Raw genomic sequence first — 14,311 nt, forward strand, 5'->3', positions numbered from 1 at the left:
ATACTTAATCTTTCAGCTCTACATTTTGAAGCATTTTTTAAAAATGGGTTTGCAGTTTAAGCTTGCCCATCTCCACAATTAAAGAATTATATGATTATTCTCTTAACTTTACTTGGATAAAACATACTCTTTATGCCTGACTCTTCAGTTAAATTGCTTATTTTTACCTTAAAATTTTTTCAGGATAATTTTAATACTTTTAAGAACGCTATACAGGAACATATTTTTTTGAGTACCGTCTAATGGCCAGGTGCTATGATAAGCAACTTACATGAATTACCTCATTCAATTCTCAGGACTGGACTATTATTAGCTTATAATATCATGATATTATGCCCATTATTAGAGTCTATGATGCTCATGCTTGTACTGCAAAAAATAAAAGTACATTTGAAGCTTGCTAAAATGCAGGTTTTCTAAGTCCAACAAGAGACATTTAATTTGATATATCTGGAACTTAGATATATGCATCTATTACTTGACCCCAGGTGACTGTGAAGCAGATGAATTTCTAATCAGATCTTAAGGAAAATAGTTTTACAGGAAATGATTTTAAGAAATATTAGTTCATCAGCTCTCTATAGAATTTAAATCAAGTATAAAGAATAGTATATATGTAATGCCATAATCTTTTGATATTTCTCAATATTCTATGTAGTATATACTCATTAAAATTACAAATATTTTAATAAAAATTTACTTTAAAACTTCTTTCAAATTAAGTACCCATGTGTAAATTTCACTATTATTCTCTACTAATTCAAGATTATTTAGTTACAATTTAAAATTTCAACTTTCATCAGTTAAAATCAAGATATTCAATTTTTATATTAGTTCACTAATTTATTCACATGCACCCTGAAAGACCTTTATTGGATTGATTTTACATCTTTTGAGATTCTCATGTGTTCATCTTAGATGATTTGAAAATGGTATAGTGGGATGTTGTGTGTGTGTGAGAATAAATTCTTTTTATGAGCAACAGAAATGAAAGTTGTTCAGTTAGTCAATTCAGTCATTTCCATACCTCTTCCAAATAGATTTAAGTGACATTCACTGAATATCTTCTAAAGTTCATATAGCCTGTTCAATTTTTTTCTTTCTTTCTCAATGAGAAGGAAATAGTCACATGAGAGGTCTACAAACCCTTCTTTTCCATTTCTGGGGATTTCCATCTGGGGAAGAAAGACGATGACATAACATGCTTACAAATCTGTACAAGATGATAGGTCTACTGAAAAACACACTAATGCTGTTTACTAGTAGGAGAGATTTTTCTGTGGAAAGCTTTTAGTAGGATGTACCTAATTTGCTTAAGATTGCTTATGGTAACCTGGAATGTGCAGATATATAGAGCATGGTTCTCTGGAAAATGTCCTAAAAGCTATGTGACTATATGCTTATAAAATACAGATGTTGCATGATCAAAATAGCTCTTTCATCTTAAGTAAGGTAGATTCATATGTTAGAGAACTAACACACAAATTTTGGCCATAGTACATTTGGATGTAGCTAAGAAGGACATGCAGAGCTATGGTTGGTGGTCCTTGTTTTCTCCCCGCTTCACTAATGATTTGTAATTACTTATATCCTTGATGCATGATAAAATCATTTACTTGAGCGAGTCTGATTTCAAAATTTAATTCTTTGTGTTTTCTCACTTATCATACATGACATACTTCCCAACTGGTTGTGATATACATTATTAATCAAAATGATAGTTTATTTAACTAGGGTGGAGAAATTTATCAGGTTAAATATCTAAATTCATATTTATCAGTATTTTATCTATCCATCTGTATTTACTTTTATCTATATCTACAACTGTGTCCATGTGTATATCTATATATATCTATATACAGATATAAAGATATGTGTTTACATATATAATATATACTTACACTTTCTATCATGAGTATATGTGTTTTTTAGTGAAAATAAAATATAATAGTTTGATAATGTGCATTCAGACACATAATTAAGAATTTTAAATATTTTACATATTTGCAACCTAAAAACAAAGTGTGGCAGGGGCAGTTTTGGAGGCTAACTCATAGTAAATCACCAGCCTCCACCTCTTGCTAATGGGATGTAATTGAACAGAGCCACATCCAGGGAAGTAACTGGGGCAAAAAAGTACTTCACCTTGAAAAGCTTCTGGGGTGAAGATTTATTTATTTTTTTAGAGATTAAGGAACAAGATTTCATTAGGACAGGCATTTTAAGTAAAAGATGTGTGCTTATCTTGCATAACTGACAGTATCTCGTGTGCTTCACATGTCTGTCAACCTCCTGAGATTCTTGCAACCAGCATTAACAAAACAAGCATCCATGAATCCTTATTTCATCTTCTCAACTATCCTACTTGTTGTCTTCATATAAAAGGGAACTCAAACATGGTAAAGTCAGAGTTTGTTCTTCTGATGCCCATTATTTTGATGTATTGTTAATTAATATAAACTTAATAATTTTAATTGATTTCTTTCTTAATGCCTGTCCTCCCTCCTTGCTGAAGAGGGATGATAAAGACTGAGAGACAAATAATAGTACAACCCTATTATTATTTATTTTTACCTTAGCAAATGGAGTTACTAAACTCAGACATACTTAGAGTAGCATCTTGTGAGAGCAGCACTGGTGTGAATTCAACCTAGATTAGATAAATTAACACGCAAATTAATTATTTTAAATATCCACATAAAAAGGGATATACATCAATTAATTTTGTTGAGGCATTCTAAGATCATAAGAACCTATCTGTATTGATCACAGAAGAGTGATACTACTTTAAAACTTGTGGTTCCCCTGAAGTTTATACAAATCTTTTACGAGCTGTTGCTACCTAGAATGGTGCTATACAAAGTGCTGTTGCTACCTAGAATGGTGCTATACAAAGTGTCATTCGGGATTGTTGCTAGTGATCGTGAATTGTTTGTTTTTGGTCCATGACGACTTAAGTACAGAAATTGAAAGTAAGTATTTAGAAACTTTTATAGCAATTTGATATTGATTCAACAACCTAAAATGGGATCAGTGAGCTTGTCTTATTGAACAAGTTATAGTCCAGTTAGTGGGCTGTCAAAGTCACAAGTGGAGAAAATTATGTGCTAGGAACATTTTACAACACTGATGCTTTAAGGTAAGTTTGCCATATGTAAAAAAAAAAAAGGTAAAAATAATACAATATCAAAATTATTTCATTGAAAGAGAATTTAACTATAAAGTTTAGTGACTGCTGAAAGATTGAAGATAGGCATGAAACATGTAATATCACCGAGTTATTTTTGAACAAAAACTGAAGTGAATATTCTGTGCTTCCTTAAATTACACTAAAAATCTCTTTTCAGTTCCCAATGAATTGGATATTAAAAATATAAAACATGAACTGGTCATTCAACACATATTGAGAAGCTCTGACCTACAGCGTAGCTTGTGGCCACCTGGATCAAGGCAGCAAGAGCTCCCTTGGGTCAGCTGGGATCCTTTGCATATGAAAATACTAGGACAGTTTTTATCTAGAAAAACAAGTACCAAAGTAATTGCAAAATGGGTGGAACAATTATCAGAACAGATTTGACTCATCTTCAATATATGTATGATGCATATTAACCACTTCATTTCTTGATTATTTTCATAACTAAATCACCTATCACATATCTGAATCCATTACTTTACTAATTAAGAAAATAAGCAACACTGATCATCAGCAGTGCAATTGATGGCTATATGTTCTAACTGCAGGCAGATACTATTACCTTCAAGAACTGAAATTTTCAGCAGGAAAAATTTTAGATGTTAAATTTTAGAGGCTCTCTTTATCCATAAAGCAAAAAAACTTATTTAATATTTGAAGAAACTTGTTCAAGAGGAAAATTGTACCTAATTGCCAAGATATGTAAAATAATATTTCTAACATAAAAATCCCAAGTTAACCAATGGCTATAGAAATGGTAGGGATAGACACATTTCTGACTCATCACTTTCAGTATGGTGGTAATGAAGCTACCAGGGTCACTGAGGACTGAGATCTGTATCAATTATTTTCTATTTGCTCCAATTTCTAATTTTTACTTCCCTAGAGCCATACCATATTTCTAATTTAGCTGTTCAGAGCATAGAAACAGGATTTATAATTTGGTACACAATCTGAAGATAAATAATCCACCATATTGTGATAGATAACTCAAACTTTAATTACTCAGATAAAACTACTTTCATTAAAAAACATGTTATATATTATACAATGGAATCCCTTCATTAAATTCTATTAACAAAATTAATAAGCAATTCACCCAACGCATTGCTCTCTTTATCACTGGTTTACTTTGAATTATTAAACAAACCTCAGATTAGAAGACCCCATATGAATTTCAAATACCACATATTTATTTAACCAATAAATACTGCATATACCTTTTTGTATGCATGTGAAAAAAATTACAGTATTTGTTTATCTTTCAAGGACAATAGAATCTGCTAGATTTAAGTACAACTAGTAAGTTGTGCTAAAGAATAGAAGGGAGAAAATAAATTCAGATGCCAGCTAAGTGGTGACCTTCACGTTCTCCAGAGACCCTAGGCACCCTGGGGAAAAAGGTACTGAAATTTTATTTTTTTGTTACAGCATTGCTATTTACTAAGTATCCCAGAATCAGGGTCTGCACGACTTAACAACTTTTATCCTTTGCTCTCTGTAGTTTTGTATATTTTAAAGATGTGAGAAAATGGACAGGGCTGAAATAATGATGTTTTGAAACTGTAGATGAGATCCAACCTCAAGAGTTTCTAGTATTTCTCATCCCATTCCTTGATGTTTCCTCACTTAAAATGTCAGTATTCCTTGTACAAAACAAACCACACTGCTACAAAATGCAGTGCTGTCACACATGGATGTTTTGAGTAGTCTAGAGTAGTTGGAATTTTTCCACATATAGCTTGTTTTATCAACCGGTAGATAGATGTTCAGAGAAAACAAAAAGTTGACTATTTTCCAACCAAAAGACATATACTGAAATAACTTAAGAGAGGGATACAAACTAATACTTGCCATATTGACTATTTTTCTTCAATTACAAAACAGAGAAAAATAATTTTCTACCAACTCTGGTGCACTGTCTTTTGCAAGCTTGGCCCCAACCTTACTTTTTCCAGGATGAACTAAACTTTAACAAGATGTTTTATTTTAGTGACAAAGTTTTAAAGCTTTAATGACACAGTTGTAAGTTGCATAACACACTATTAAGACCAAGTCAAAGAATTAGAAAATGTAGTTTTAGTTTTAAAAAAACTAAAACCACTGCCACTGCTATCAATTCCTTATTTAAAATTAAACTCAAACTTGAACTTCAAGTAAAGCTTAAATCAATCTTATATTCATATAAACTCATCTGTACCATAGGAAAATATAAAGAAAAATGTTGAGAGGACAGACAGCAGAAGGAAGAAAAACTGCAACCTGGCAGCCTGTGGGAAAAAAAACACATTCACAGAAAGATAGACAAGATGAAAAGGCAGAGGGCTTTGTACCAGATGAAGGAACAAGATAAACCCCGAGAAAAACAACTAAATGAAGTGGAGATAGGCAACCTTCCAGAAAAAGAATTCAGAATAATGATAGTGAAGATGATCCAGGACTTTGGAGAAAGAATGGAGGCAAAGATTGAAAAGATGGAAGAAATGTTTAACAAAGACCTAGAAGAATTAAAGAACAAACAAACAGAGATGAACAATACAATAACTGAAATGAAAAATACACCAGAAGGAATCAATAGCAGAATAACTGAGGCAGAAGAAAGGATAAGTGACCTGGAAGACAGAATGGTGGAATTCACTGCTGTGGAACAGAATAAAGAAAAAAGAATGAAAAGAAATGAACACAGCCTAAGAGACCTCTGGGACAACATTAAACACAACAACATTCGCATTATAGGGGTCCCAGAAGGAGAAGAGAGAGAGAAAGGACCCGAGAAAATATTTGAAGAGATTATAGTCGAAAACTTCCCTAACATGGGAAAGGAAATAGCCACGAAAGTCCAGGAAATGAAGAGAGTCCCATACAGGATAAATCCAACGAGAAACACACCGAGACACATAGTAATCAAATTGGCAAAAATTAAAGACAAAGAAAAATTATTGAAAGCAACAAGAGAAAAGCAACAAATAACATACAAGGGAACTCCCATAAGGTTAACAGCTGCTTTATCACCAGAAACTCTACAAGCCAGAAGGGAGTGGCATAATATACTTAAAGTGATGAAAGGGAAGAACCTACAACCAAGATTACTCTACCTGGCAAGGATCTCATTCAGATTCGATGGAGAAATCAAAAGCTTTACAGAGAAGCAAAAGCTAAGAGAAATCAGCACCACCAAACCAGCTCTACAACAAATGCTAAAGGAACTTCTCTAAGTGGGAAACACAAGAGAAGAAAAGGACCTACAAAAACAAACCCAAAACAATTAAGAAAATGGTAATAGGAACATACAAATCAATAATTACCATAAACATGAATGGATTAAATGCACCAACCAAAAGACACAGGCTTGCTGTATGGATACAAAAAAAAGACCCATATATATGCTCTCTACAAGAAACCCATTTCAGACCTAGGGACACATACAGATTGAAAGTGAGGGGATGGAAAAAGATATTCTATGCAAATGGAAATCAAAAGAAAGCTGGAGTAGCAATACCCATATCAGATAAAATAGACTTTAAAATAAAGAATGTTACAAGAGACAAGGAAGGAAACTACATAATGATCAAGGGATCAATCCAAGAAAAAGATATAACAATTATAAATATTTATGCACCCAACACAGGAACACCTCAATACATAAGGCAACTGCTAACAGCTATAAAAGAGGAAATCGACAGTAACACAATAATAGTGGGGGACTTGAACACCTCAATTACACCAATGGACAGATCATTCAAATACAAAATTAATAAGGAAACACAAGCTTTAAATGACCCAATAGACCAGATAGATTTAATTGATATTTATAGGACATTCCATCCAAAAACAGCAGATTACACTTTCTTCTCAAGTGCACACAGAACATTCTCCAGGATAGATCACATTTTGGGTCACAAATCAAGCCTCAGTAAATTTAAGAAAATTGAAATCATATCAAGTATCTTTTCTGACCACAATGCTATGAGATTAGAAATCAATTATAGGGGAAAAAACGTAAAAAAGAAAAACACATGGAGGGTAAACAATACGTTACTAAATAACCAACAGATCACTGAAGAAATCAAAGAGGAAATCAAAAAATACCTAGAGACAAATGACAATGAAAACATGACAATCCAAAACATATGGGATGCAGCAAAAGCAGTTCTAAGAGGGAAGTTTATAGCAATACAAGTCTACCTCAAGAAACAAAAAAATTCCAAATAAACAGTCTAACCTTACACCTAAAGGAATTAGAGAAAGAAGAACAAACAAGACCCAAAGTTAGCAGAAGGAAAGAAATCATAAAGATCAGAGCAGAAATAAATGAAATAGAAACAAAGAAAACAATAGCAAAGATCAATAAAACTAAAAGCTAGTTCTTTGAGAAGATAAACAAAATTGATAAATCATTAGCCAGACTCATCAAGAAAAAGAGAGAGAAGACTCAAATCAATAAAATTAGAAATAAAAAAGAAGTTACAACAGACACCGCAGAAATACAAAGCATCCTAAGAGACTACTACAAGCAACACTATGCTAATAAAATGGGCAACCTGGAAGAAATGGACAAATTCTTAGAAAGGTATAACTTCCCAAGACTGAACCAGGAAGCAATAGAAAATATGAACAGACCAATCATACATAATGAAATTGAAACTGTGATTAAAAATCTTCCAACAAAAAAAAAAACAAAAAAAAAACAAAAAATCTTCCAACAAACAAAAGCCCAGGACCAGATAGATGGCTTTGCAGGTGAATTCTATCAAACATTTAGAGAAGAGATAACACCCATCCTTCTCATACTCCTCCAAAATATAGCAGAGTGAGGAACACTCCCAAACTCATTCTACAAGGCCACCACCACCCTGATACCAAAACCAGACAAAGATACTACAAAAAAAGAAAATTACAGACCAATATCACTGATGAATATAGATGCAAAAGTCCTCAACAAAATACTAGCAAACAGAATCCAACAACACATTAAAAGGATCATACACCATGATCAAGTGGGATTTATCCCAGGGATGCAAGGATTCTTCAATATACGCAAATCAATCAATGTGATACACCATATTAACAAATTGAAGAAGAAAAACCATATGATCATGTCAATAGATGCAGGAAAAGCTTTTGACAAAATTCAACACCCATTTATGATAAAAACTCTCCAGAAAGTGGGCATAGAGGGAACCTACCTCAACATAATAAAGGCCATATATGACAAACCCATGGCAAACATCATTCTCAATGGTGAAAAACTGAAAGCATTTCCTCTAAGATCAGGAACAAGACAAGGATGTCCACTCTCACCACTATTATTCAACATAGTTTTGGAAGTTTTAGCCACAGCAATCAGAGAAGAAAAAGAAATAAAAGGAATACAAATTGGAAAAGAAGTAAAACTGTCACTGTTTGCAGATGACATGATACTATACATAGAGAATCCTAAACATGCCACCAGAAAACTACTAGAGCTAATCAATGAATCTGGTAAAGTTGCAGGATACAAAATTAATGCACAGAAATCTCTTGTATTCCTATACACTAATGATGAAAAATCTAAAAGAGAAATTAAGGAAACACTCCCATTTACCACTGCAACAAAAAGAATAAAATACCTAGGAATAAACCTACCTAGGGAGACAAAAGACCTGTATGCAGAAAACTATAAGACACTGATGAAAGAAATTAAAGATGATACCAACAGTTGGAAAGATATACCATGTTCTTGGATTGGAAGAATCAATATTGTGAAAATGACTATACTACCCAAAGCAATCTACAGATTCAATGCAATCCCTATCAAATTACCAATGGCATTTTTTACGGAACTAGAACAAAAAATCTTAAAATTTGTATGGAGACACAAAAGACCCCAAATAACCAAAGCAGCCTTGAGGGAAAAAGCGGAGCTGGAGGAATCAGATTCCCTGACTTCACACGATACTATAAAGCTACAGTAATCAAGACAATATGGTACTGGCACAAAAACAGAAATATAGATCAGTGGAACAAGATAGAAAGCCCAGAGATAAAACCATGCACCTATGGTTAACTAATCTATGACTAAGGAGACAAGGATATACAATGGAGAAAAGACAGTCTCTTCAATAAGTGTTGCTGGGAAAACTGGACAGCTACATGTAAAAGAAAGAAATTAGAACACTCCTTAACACCATACACAAAAATAAACTCAAAATGGATTAGAGACCTAAATGTAAGACCGGACACTATAAAACTCTTAGAGGAAAACATAGGAAGAACACTCTTTGACATAAATCACAGCAAGATCTTTTTTGATCCACCCCCTAGAGTAATGGAAATAAAAACAAAACTAAACAAATGGGACCTAATGAAACTTATAAGCTTTTGCACAGCAAAAGAAACCATAAACAAGACGAAAAGACAGTCCTCAGAATGGGAGAAAATATTTGCAAATGAATCAACGGACAAAGGATTAATCTCCAAAGTATATAAACAGCTCATGCAGCTCAATATTAAGAAAACAAACAACCCAATCCAAAAATTGGCAGAAGACCTAAATGGACATTTCTCCAAAGAAGACATACAGTTGGCCAAGAAGTACATGAAAAGCTGCTCAACATCACTAATTACTAGCGAAATGCAAATCAAAACTACAATGAGGTATCACCTCACACCAGTTAGAATGGGCATCATCAGAAAATCTACAAACAACAAATGCTGGAGAGGGTGTGGAGAAAAGGGAACCCTCTTGCACTGTTGGTGGGAATGTAAATTGATACAGCCACTATGGAGAAGTGGAAGTTTATGGAAGTTCCTTAAAAAACTAAAAATAGAACTGCCATACGACCCAGCAATCCCACTACTGGACATATACCCAGAGAAAACCATAATTCAAAAAGACACATGCACCCGAATGTTCATTGCAGCACTATTTACAATAGCCAGGTCAAGGAAGCAACCTAAACGCCCATGGACAGACCAATGGATAAAGAAGATGTGGTACATATATACAATGGAATATTACTCAGCCATAAAAAGGAATGAAACTGGGTCATTTGTGGAGACGTGGATGGATCTAGAGAGTGTCATACAGAGTGAAGTAAGTCAGAAAGAGAAAAACAAATATCTTATACTAATGCATATGTGTGGAACCTAGAAAAATGGTACAGATGAACCGGTTTGCAGGGCAGAAATTGAGACACAGATGTAGAGAACAAACGTATGGACACCAAGGGGGGAAAGCAGCGGGGGGTGGTGGTGGTGGTGTGATGAATTGGGAGACTGGGATTGACATGTATACACTGATTTGTATAAAATGGATGACTAATAAGAACCTGCTGTATAAAAGAATAAATAAAATTAAATTTAAAAAATGTTATGATTACATAATAAGGATATCTCTTAAATTCTAAACAAAATATTGAATGTATTTTGTTTTGAATTAGTTTTGTCTAAGAACTTTGATATTGAGCTTAACTTGGAAAATTCCTATAAATGCAAATTAAATATTTATCAAAATGTATTAAATTTTAGACTAAAAAAATTCTGAGTTTTTTAACCATAGGGAAAGGAAACATGAACACAGATCATTAGAATTTGGCCCCAAGACCCTCATATTCTTCCAACTGAGATCAAAGTTTTGCCAATTGGCTGTCCCAGCTGTAGCTGTCTAAGCCCAAAAATGCCTTTCTAGAAAGTTTAGATCTCCAGGCTCAAAGAGCAGAGTGAAGGAACAAAATTAGGCTGAAATTTCTTCAGTACCTACCATATTTCAGAAAGAACATCTAGAATTCTGGAAGGATTTTAAATGACTAAGTTCATTAAAAGATAACAAAATGGAGAGTCCTTTGAAATATATTTTATCAATTTATCCTTACTTAATTTTTCTACCCCTCTAACAATGGAAGCTGTGATTAGCTGTCACAGTTTTTATTAATTTGATAAAGAAAATTCTTCTGTAACTTGAAAGTCAAAAAAAAAAAAAAAATGAAAGAGGATACCAAGGAACATTGCACTTTAAAAGAAAAAATAAAGGATGAATGAAAGCCATTCTTTTCGTTGAGATTGCAAAGTTAATTCTATTGTCTATTAAGTTTTGAATTATATATATTACATCAATTATTTCAAATTATATATATATAACACACATTTTCATGTAAATAAATTCCTATCAATTTTTAGTATCAGGGAATAAATATCTCTTATATTAACTTGATTTTATTTAAATAAAATAAATATGTACTTCCCTCTTTGCTTTACTTAACAAAAAAACCAAAATTAAAAATAGTACTTAAGGTAGAAACTTAAGGTAGTTCACAAGTACCTTGCACTTATATTGATACACCCACAACATATGAAAATATTTTTAAGTGTATTATTATATAATACGTTCAGTCTTTATGATAATGATTAAATTTAAAACAAAAGTTGTACATATACAACTGTAACGTTTTCAAGATTTATTTTCTTTTTATTGTTGTTCTCATTTTTTGAATATTTCTATGTGTTTCAAGACTGAGATGATTTTTGTGTATTGAAAGTAGCTGAGCTTCAAGGTGAACCCTCAGTGTTAATGTGAGTCCCATCATCCTTCATCCTTAAATATTGTACTATTCCAGTTATCGCTCTTTCTCAGTATATCTCACTCATAAAGTTTTTGTAACAGTGCTTTTGTACAAGAGTCTGTTCTAGTAGTCATAGTATCTTAGATCTTATACTTATTTTTTATATGAGAATACAAACTCAGAGAAATCATATGATTTGTAAAGTGTCAGGACCAAAAATAAAAACTTTTCACACGTCTTTATCATGCCAGAGTTCTGGGTTTCTTTTCTGATATATGAGTGACAGTGGGTTTCATAGAAAAATAGTTCCAAATAGTTGAAGTTTATGAGCCAAAATTTTACCTCTCATAAATACTGTACAAAGTTGTGAGAAGCAAATCAGAATGTTAGCAATGTTGTATAAAAAGGATTGTGACTAAATCCAAACTAAGGACCACAACACAATATTTTGGGGGCTTTTAGAAACATTATAAAATAATATCACTGTGTTGATATTTCAGTATGTTTTACCAAAGAGGAATATTTTTAATAATTATTGCTCTTATAAACAAATCAGTTTCTCAGTAACTCACTGAGTAGTTTTGCTTCCAGCCAAAATGGAGTAAGTGGTACAGGATTCACCCTCCTATTGGAAACAGCCAAAAATTTAAGACAAAAAAGGAGAATGATCATTGAGAGGTGAAAAGGAAATGAGGTGAGTACTATGATCTCTCCAACCTACTGCCCTGAGAAAATTTCCAGATATAGAAACAGGAAACTCATATGAAGCTGGGAAGAATCTTAAGATGAAACATGGAGTGGAGATTCTAGTGAAAGCAAAGGGTTTGCAGAACAAAGTAGAGGAGAATAGAGTTCTGTGCAGATAGAGAAATCTAGATAAATATAAAGGGCTTCTCTCAACTATTTGGCAGAGTACTGATTGTTGAATACATGAGATAAAAGTACCCAAGGACAGGTAATTAAATGTTTGAGAGTATTAAAGGTAAGAATGTCCAATGCTTAACAGGACTGAGAATATGGCCTGTTCCCATTAGAAAGACTAGAAAACCTCATAATTCATGGCGCAGTGAATGAAGTACACAAAAGGATCTTGTGTCAAAATGCTAGGCTAAACACTACTCTGGTACTGTCTCCCAAAGCAAGAATCAAAAACATTAAAAAGTTTTCAGGAAATTTAACTACACCTCAGAACAGAACAAAACCCATGAAAATCTATAGAGAAAAAAAATCCAGGAAAGAAAAAGGTAAATTCACAAAGTACAACATCTGATAAAAGATTGCCAGGGAAGCAAAGAATTAAAAAAAAATTTGACCGTTACTGAGAAGGAAAATCAACCAAGTGAAACTCACCCAGAATTTAACCAGATGTTCAACAGACAAGGACATTAAAATAGTTATTGAAATTCAGTCTATATATTCAAAAACTTTGTATAAAGACATGGAAAAATGTTTTAAAAGGTCTAAGTTAAACATCCAAAGATTAAAATTATAATGTCTTTCATGAAAAATATACTAGATGAGATTAACGGTAGATTAGACATTCTAGAAGAAAAACTTATTGAATTTAAAGATAGGGCACTACAAATTTTACAAATGAAGACAGAAAAGGAGTAAAAATTAAAAAATGGGAAAACATTAAATGACTTAGGGGTCTAATATATTTGTAACTGGAGAACCTAAAGGAGAGAAAGAGGATCACAGAAAAAAAAAATTGAAAAAAAATATGGCCGGGCTTCCCTGGCGGCGCAGTGGTTGAGAATCTGCCTGCCAATGCAGGGGACACGGGTTCGAGCCCTGGTCTGGGAAGATCCCACATGCCGCAGAGCAATTAGGCCCGTGAGCCACAATTGCTGAGCCTGCGCATCTGGAGCATGTGCTCCGCAACAAGACAGGCCGCGATAGTGAGAGGCCCGCGCACCGTGATGAAGAGTGGCCCCCACTTGCCGCAACTGGAGAAAGCCCTCGCACAGAAACGAAGACCCAACACAGCCATAAATAAATAAATAAATAATTTTTTTAAAAAAGGCCAAAATTATTACCACTTTGATGGAAACTATAAACCTATAGATCAAAGAAATGCAGCAAACTTAGAGTGCAAGCAACATGATGAAAACTACACCAATGGGCATTATAACCAAATCACCCAAAACATGACAAACATAACATTATAAGAGCATCCAAGGAAAAAAAGCATAGTATATTCAAAAAAACCAAAGGTAAGGATGCCACAGAATCCTTACATTGGAAACTATGTAAGCCAGAAGACTGCAGTGCAACATCATTAAAGAACAGAAAAAAAGAAAAACAATGTCAATCATGAACCCTATGCCCAATGAAATCTTCCAAAAATGAAGACGAAAATAAAACCTTTTTCAGACATACAAAAGCTGAAAAATTCATTACCGTCAAACTCACACCTCAAGAAGTGTTGAACAAAATCTTTCAGGCAGAAAGAAAAATGACAGCAGATAGAAATATGGATCAACTCAAAAGAATGAAGAGTACCAGAAATAGTAAATACGTGAGTAAATAAGTGATTTATTTTTATTTAATTAGCTTTTTAAAATAACTTCCTTTA

This window comes from Balaenoptera acutorostrata, chromosome 2 (genome assembly GCF_949987535.1).
Source record: "Balaenoptera acutorostrata chromosome 2, mBalAcu1.1, whole genome shotgun sequence".
Taxonomy (NCBI): Eukaryota; Metazoa; Chordata; class Mammalia; order Artiodactyla; family Balaenopteridae; genus Balaenoptera; species Balaenoptera acutorostrata.